Raw genomic sequence first — 6,331 nt, 5'->3', positions numbered from 1 at the left:
ATGAAAAGGGGAGGAGTTAACTTCCAAACGGAATAAACGGCTCGAACGACAAGCTTCCAAACGGCATTTCACAGACGCGTTTGGGCTGTCTCTTATACACATCTAGATGTGTATAAGAGACAGGTATTTTAGAGGTGCCTCTTCTCAGCTCTTCTCTTAATTTGAAAATAACTGTCAGCCTGTTTCATTTGATCAAACGCCCCGAGAAACGCGCCGGTTTTCCTCACTCTCTGTGCTTTCCTCGGATGGATCTCGAGGACCAGAAAAGCGTATATTTTTTGTAGGCCAAAACTCAGACCTAACTAAAAAATAAAAATTGCCACAGTATGTAACTCAAGTTAAAATAACACTTTTTTACTCGTGCAGCTCAATCAAATATCATGTCATTTAAACGACCCATTAGTATTAGCATGGTAACATCAATGTATTTTTAAAAATTAGACAGCGACGTTCTCTCAGATCAGAAGTTGTTGATGACCTTTTGACCTGAATTCTGCAATATGAGATTTTCGGGTCGAGACGGCCCGAGTGGAGTTTCATGTAAATGTTTCGTACGGAAAAAAAAAATCGCGTGCCGACCTCATTCAATGAGATTGCTGTCAGTTGAGTAAATAAATTTCAACAAATTAACGAAATCAGAAATCACTTGGGAATGGATGGGGCCCCAAGTTTTCGCCGCGAGGATTTTGAACATAATCGGTGCATAAAAAATACCTTTTCTTTCAAGTAAACTTCAGTTCTTTAATAAAAATACTAAAAAATTATAGTTTATAGGTTTTGGTACTAAGCAGTCTTCCGAAAAATGAAGTTTATTTTATATTGATCCCGAAATACATGTAGGGCTTAGGCCTAGGCTGGCTCTATCTGCAACACTGCAAGGGTATGTACTGTATGTGTGTTGTGTTGGGTGGGCGTCTGTGTGTAGTGGCGGTTGTGACTCTGCGGTATTAGGCCTAGTTACGCACGTATAGATGGAGCCTAGCGAGGCAGCATTTAATGTTTTTTTCATGGCATTATGTACCAGTTATTATAGGCTAGACATATATAAATGCCGACTTAAAACATGTAGTATGATTTACTAACTAAATTAAAATATATATATATATTTTTTAATTTTTCAGTAAAACGTGTGAATCTTGCAAGTTGCAGTTACCTTGCTAGAATTCTATGTTCTTTGATGAGATGTAATAAATCAGCCGTAGCCTCTAACATGCCAATGAACCAAGCAAAGACTTGTTGACTGCTGCCAAGAACGCTTTACTAGCTAAATGCTAAATAAATAATAATATTTATAAATTTATATTTTAGGCCAACTGCAATGTGTAAACAAATGTAAAATTGTTAAATAAAAGTAAACAAATTAATGAAAATTGTTTGTTTTCGTCATTTTGTGTAATACTTTCATGTTGCACAGCACGTTGTAAGGCGTCACAGCGCGTCGCTATAGGAGCCGATAGCTTCATGAAAAAAATCTCCCTATTTTTTTGCTTTTCAATCTTGGGATCTCTGCCGCTGATTCGCAATGTTTGTCATCACTTCAAGATGTCTACCGATTCGTGAAAAAGGCCTATTAAAACACAAAGCCCATTCTTGTAAATTCCTTGTTGTTTACTGTCGCTAAAAATAAGCAGCTCGTTAACTGCGGCTAAAGTAAAGATAGACAACATTGCGGTCCGTCCCTGAAAAGACCTGCCATGTGGGCGATTTTTTTTTCCGTACGAAACATTTGCATGAAACTTCACTCGGGACATCTCGGATTGACTCGAGTGAGTACGATACGAGGAACAAGATCAGACACTTCGCAATGTCGTGACGCTCGAGTTTTACTATTACAGTACTGTATTGCTCTTTCTATGTTTACCTACGGTAGGCCTATGAAATCTCACGGACTTTGGGATGTACGTGTGTAGCTAACTGTGACCTTCTTGGATGTTGTTAAACGTTAGTATATTATCTACAACAACAACAGCTAGTACCTCCTGTTATAAAGTGTAGATAGGTACAGTAATACCAAAGGCTAGAGAGAAAGAGGCCTAACAGGCTGAGATCTTACCTAGGCCCCTCCTTAAACTAGGTCTAGGGTCATAGACTGACACCAACATACTGACATTGAATGAAATTTTTTGGGGGAAAAATAGGACAAAAATAAAAAATAGAGCGCATAGAGAAATATTATTAAATAAATAATATACCATTCCCGCGTTATTTTGTCCAAACTATCATTGTAATGTAATTAATGTTAAATAATAATAATAATAATAATAATAATAATAATAATAATAATAATAATAATAATAATAATAATAATAATAATTTCAGCATTAATTACCTTGGCCTAAGCCTTGTAATGAAGAACCTACAGATATACACCGTACTATTTACTAGGCCTATAAATAATAATCGCCCAAGGGGAATATCTTTTGTGTTATTTCCCCTTAAAGTCGTTTTTTAATTGTTCTCTAATTCCTTCATTGTCTAAGTTCCCCTTAAGGTACAGGTAATAATAATAATAATTAATAATAATAATAATAATAATAATAATAATAATCATCATTTCGGCATTACATGTAATTAACTTGGTCTAGCCTTGTAATCAAGAACCTGCCGATTACTATGCCTAGTATTAATAACTAGCTCATTTTTACATTCATTTGGTGCTCTTCCATTTTGGCAGGTCTTATGGCATCCAGTATTTTAGAGTCGCCTATTCTCAGCTCTTCTCTTAATTTAAAAATAACTGTCACCCTGTTTCATTTGATGAAGAAAAACGCGCTTTTCCTTACTCTTTGTGCTTTTCCCAGATGGGTCTTAGTAGGCCTAGGTAATTATGCAAAACCAAGGCCTAAGGCCTAACTAAAAAATTTAAATTGTCATAGTATGTAACTCAAGTTAAAATAACACTTTTCATTACTCGTGCAGCTAATCAAATATTATATGTCATTTAAACGACCCATTGGTATTAACATAGTAACGTCAATGTATTTTTAAAAATTAGACAGCAACATTTTCTCAGAAGTTGTTTTGTAGACGTTTATCTGTTGATGACATTTTGACCTCCTGAATTCTTCCATGAGATTTTCGGGTCGATTCAGCCGAGACGGCCCGAGTGGAGTTTCATGTAAATGTTTCGTACGGAAAAAAAAATCGCGCCCAGCGGCCTGATCGGATCGTTAATTTACAGCGTAAAGACTCGCACGTGTTTCCACAGAGATTGGCTGCTAAAAATAACTCGTTATATTTCTTCGCCCGAATATTGTTTTGATAGGCTATTGAATAGGTGAAAACCACCTTGCAAAACGATCGTCATTTCCGTCTGTTCATACACTAGGCTAGGCCAAGGGAATCCCGGGGTATAATTCCACTTCCCCCCCCCTTCCCCCCCCCCCCCCCCCCCCCCGAAATCGAGACAGTTTCGCGTTCATGGGGATGGGATTATACCCGGGGAACCACGGACTAATATTCCCACTGGCAAGTAGTGGATACTTCTTGCAATTATTTTTAGTTTTCGCATATCCTAGGCTAGCATTTACTAGGCCTCAGTTCGCACGAATAGTGAGAGGTTTCAGGGTTAACTGACGGTTAAACCTCGCTCTGCTACCATTTGGATTGATTCCTTCCAATATTTTATTACTCCTCACTGTCAGAAATGAACACAGTCCAATTTAAACTTTGTTTTGTTTCTTTATTTCAAAACAACCGGTCAAGTCATGACATGATCGCAGAAAAACAACAACTCTATAGCGCCCTCAACTTTTCAACTATTAAATAAAATAATTATTTCTCTTCTATTCAACACTGTCCTCCCATCAGATCAATGGGTCCAAAACCCAATCCGTTCTTGCCTAGCAAGCTACCAAAGCAACTTTTTTTTCTTTCATGCCTAATTTAAAGTTCTTGCCAAAATTAAGTATTGACATTTGTTTAAAGGTAATTGACGTGTGGGGCTGTAAATTATACAGTTATTTAAGAGAAAAATATATCCCACGATACGTTCTTTCCCTACACAATATAGATTTATTTCCTTAATGAGCTCACACAGTCCACTAGTAATAAAAAAAAAATATGCATCTATTTACACCATGCATTTAAGAGGAGGACTGAGATAGATCATCTTTTACAATTAACTACTTAATATTCCACATTGTTCACTGTTGTTTTATAATTCTTTATGCATACAAGGGGCCAATGGCCTAAAGTTAAGACTTAGCCTAACTAGCCTTCAATTAAACATCTATTAATTGTACGAAAGTGCGCTGTTCGTGCCTATACCTGTTCATCGATTCATGGAAAAAAGATTACGTATGCAAGTACTCATTTTTTTCCTGTATGTATGTATACACACATATGCCTTAATAGGCATATTTACTGTATTAAGAATGAATAAATTTACCTGACCGTTTTCAAGAGGTGAGAAACCTTGAATCTTGAAAAACTTAAAAGTCGGGAAAGCTCAATTCCCTCCATATAGGAATCGAAATTTTTCCGGATCCCCTTTTTTAATATATTTTTTGGAAACATAAATTGAACCCACCTCCTTCAAATCCTGGATCCGCCCCTGGACATCCTCTTATATATATCTAGTATTTATTTAGTGAGTTGACCATGGTAAATTGGGCCCTCATAATTCTGACCATACAATTCTGACTATACCCCCCCCCCCCGCTGAATTTGAACACAGATTCGCCCCTGTTTAATTCTAACTTTAAATCGCATACTCATCGCCGGGTCATCGCCACTTCTGACTTAACTGAATACCGGTACTCAAACTCAAAAATCATTTTTAAACACAGATCTCGGCTTTCAATTTTTAGCTAACTTGGCTTACTACATTTGGCTTCCTTCTGCTCCCATTGTTTATTTCTATCTGTCCTGGCTCACTCTCTGCATTGTTTCAATGGTTCTGGCCATATCTCATTGGGCAGTTTATGCGACTTGTACATAATTATCTGTTAAAGTTGATACTTTTAATTTGGTAGTCTCCTACACACTTTGTTAAGTTTTATGTTGCAAGAGTCACCGACTAACATCGATTGCCAGACACGATTACTACATGTTCCTATTCGAACACTGTTATTATTAGGCACACATATACATATAAATTATATATATATATATAAATTATATATATATATATATGATATTGAAGGAAGTTAGCCGTTAACACTGTTGAATGAATATAATATAAATCATCAAAGGTACATATACAGTGTTTAATAAGGACATGATTGTAAATGTATACTAGAACATATAGAGGGCGCTCGAGCCAGAGGACATGGCGCTGGGGTTGTAATGAATAAAGTTGCCGCATGTGTTGAACAAGACATGTTTAATAGTGCCTTATTTACATGGTGTCAGAAGTAGTCTTCAGCTGTCGATAATAGAGGAAGAGCCAGGTAACGTAAAGGAACATACCTGAGTTCATAAACATAAATATTTGACGAGTAATAAACATTACAAATCTAGGCCGAACGTCGCATGCAAGATGACCGACGCTGGATTGCGAAAGCCCGCACCGTTGCGGTTTGACGGGAATGTAGCCGAAAATTGGAGTGTCTTCGAGAGAGAATATGATATATTTGTTGAAGCAGCATATAATAATAAAAGCAAGCAAACTAAGGCAGCAGTGCTTCTTAATTTAGCAGGATCAGAGGCTATTGAACGGGAACGATCATTCTCATACCTAGCTGCGAGACCAAACCCTGATGGACAAGGTGAGCTCCCAGCAGAATCACGAAACGACCCAGAATGCTTGAAGCGGAAATTTAGAGAGTTGTGTAATCCTCGCACAAACGTTATTCTGGAAAGATACAGATTCAAGGGTACAACTAGAGGGAGAGCCATTCCAGACATTCTTGTCAGATCTCAGAAACAAGGTAAAGCTTTGTGAGTATCGAGATTTAGAAGATCAATTACTCAGAGACAGGCTAGTAATAGGAATCAGGAAAGAAAATGTACGCAAAATAATGTTAAGAGAAAGTGAATTAACACTGGCCAAGGCAATACAGATTTGTCAAATTCATGAGCTGTCTGAGGTTGATGCTAAGATAATTAAGCTAGAAAAGGAAGAAACAATAGATTATGTAGCAAGAAAACCAAACTTCAAAAAAGGAAATTATAAACAAGGCCACAAAAATGCTGTCAGTAGAAAACCAAATGCGTACATGGCTAAAAAGCAAGAAACTGATCAAAAGTGTAAGAAGTGTGGGTACAAACATAAAGGTGTTGGCAACACATGTCCAGCATATGGGAAACAATGTAATAAATGTAATAAGTGGAATCATTTTGCATCAGTCTGTCTAACCCCTGGTGTACATCGTCCATGGTCAAAATC

The sequence above is a fragment of the Anneissia japonica genome, unplaced genomic scaffold (assembly GCF_011630105.1).
Source record: "Anneissia japonica isolate Jap-2015-1 unplaced genomic scaffold, ASM1163010v1 scaffold287977_len69666_cov148, whole genome shotgun sequence".
NCBI lineage: Eukaryota > Metazoa > Echinodermata > Crinoidea > Comatulida > Comatulidae > Anneissia > Anneissia japonica.
The sequence above is the reverse complement of the archived record's forward strand: the minus strand, read 5'-3'. Positions refer to the sequence as shown.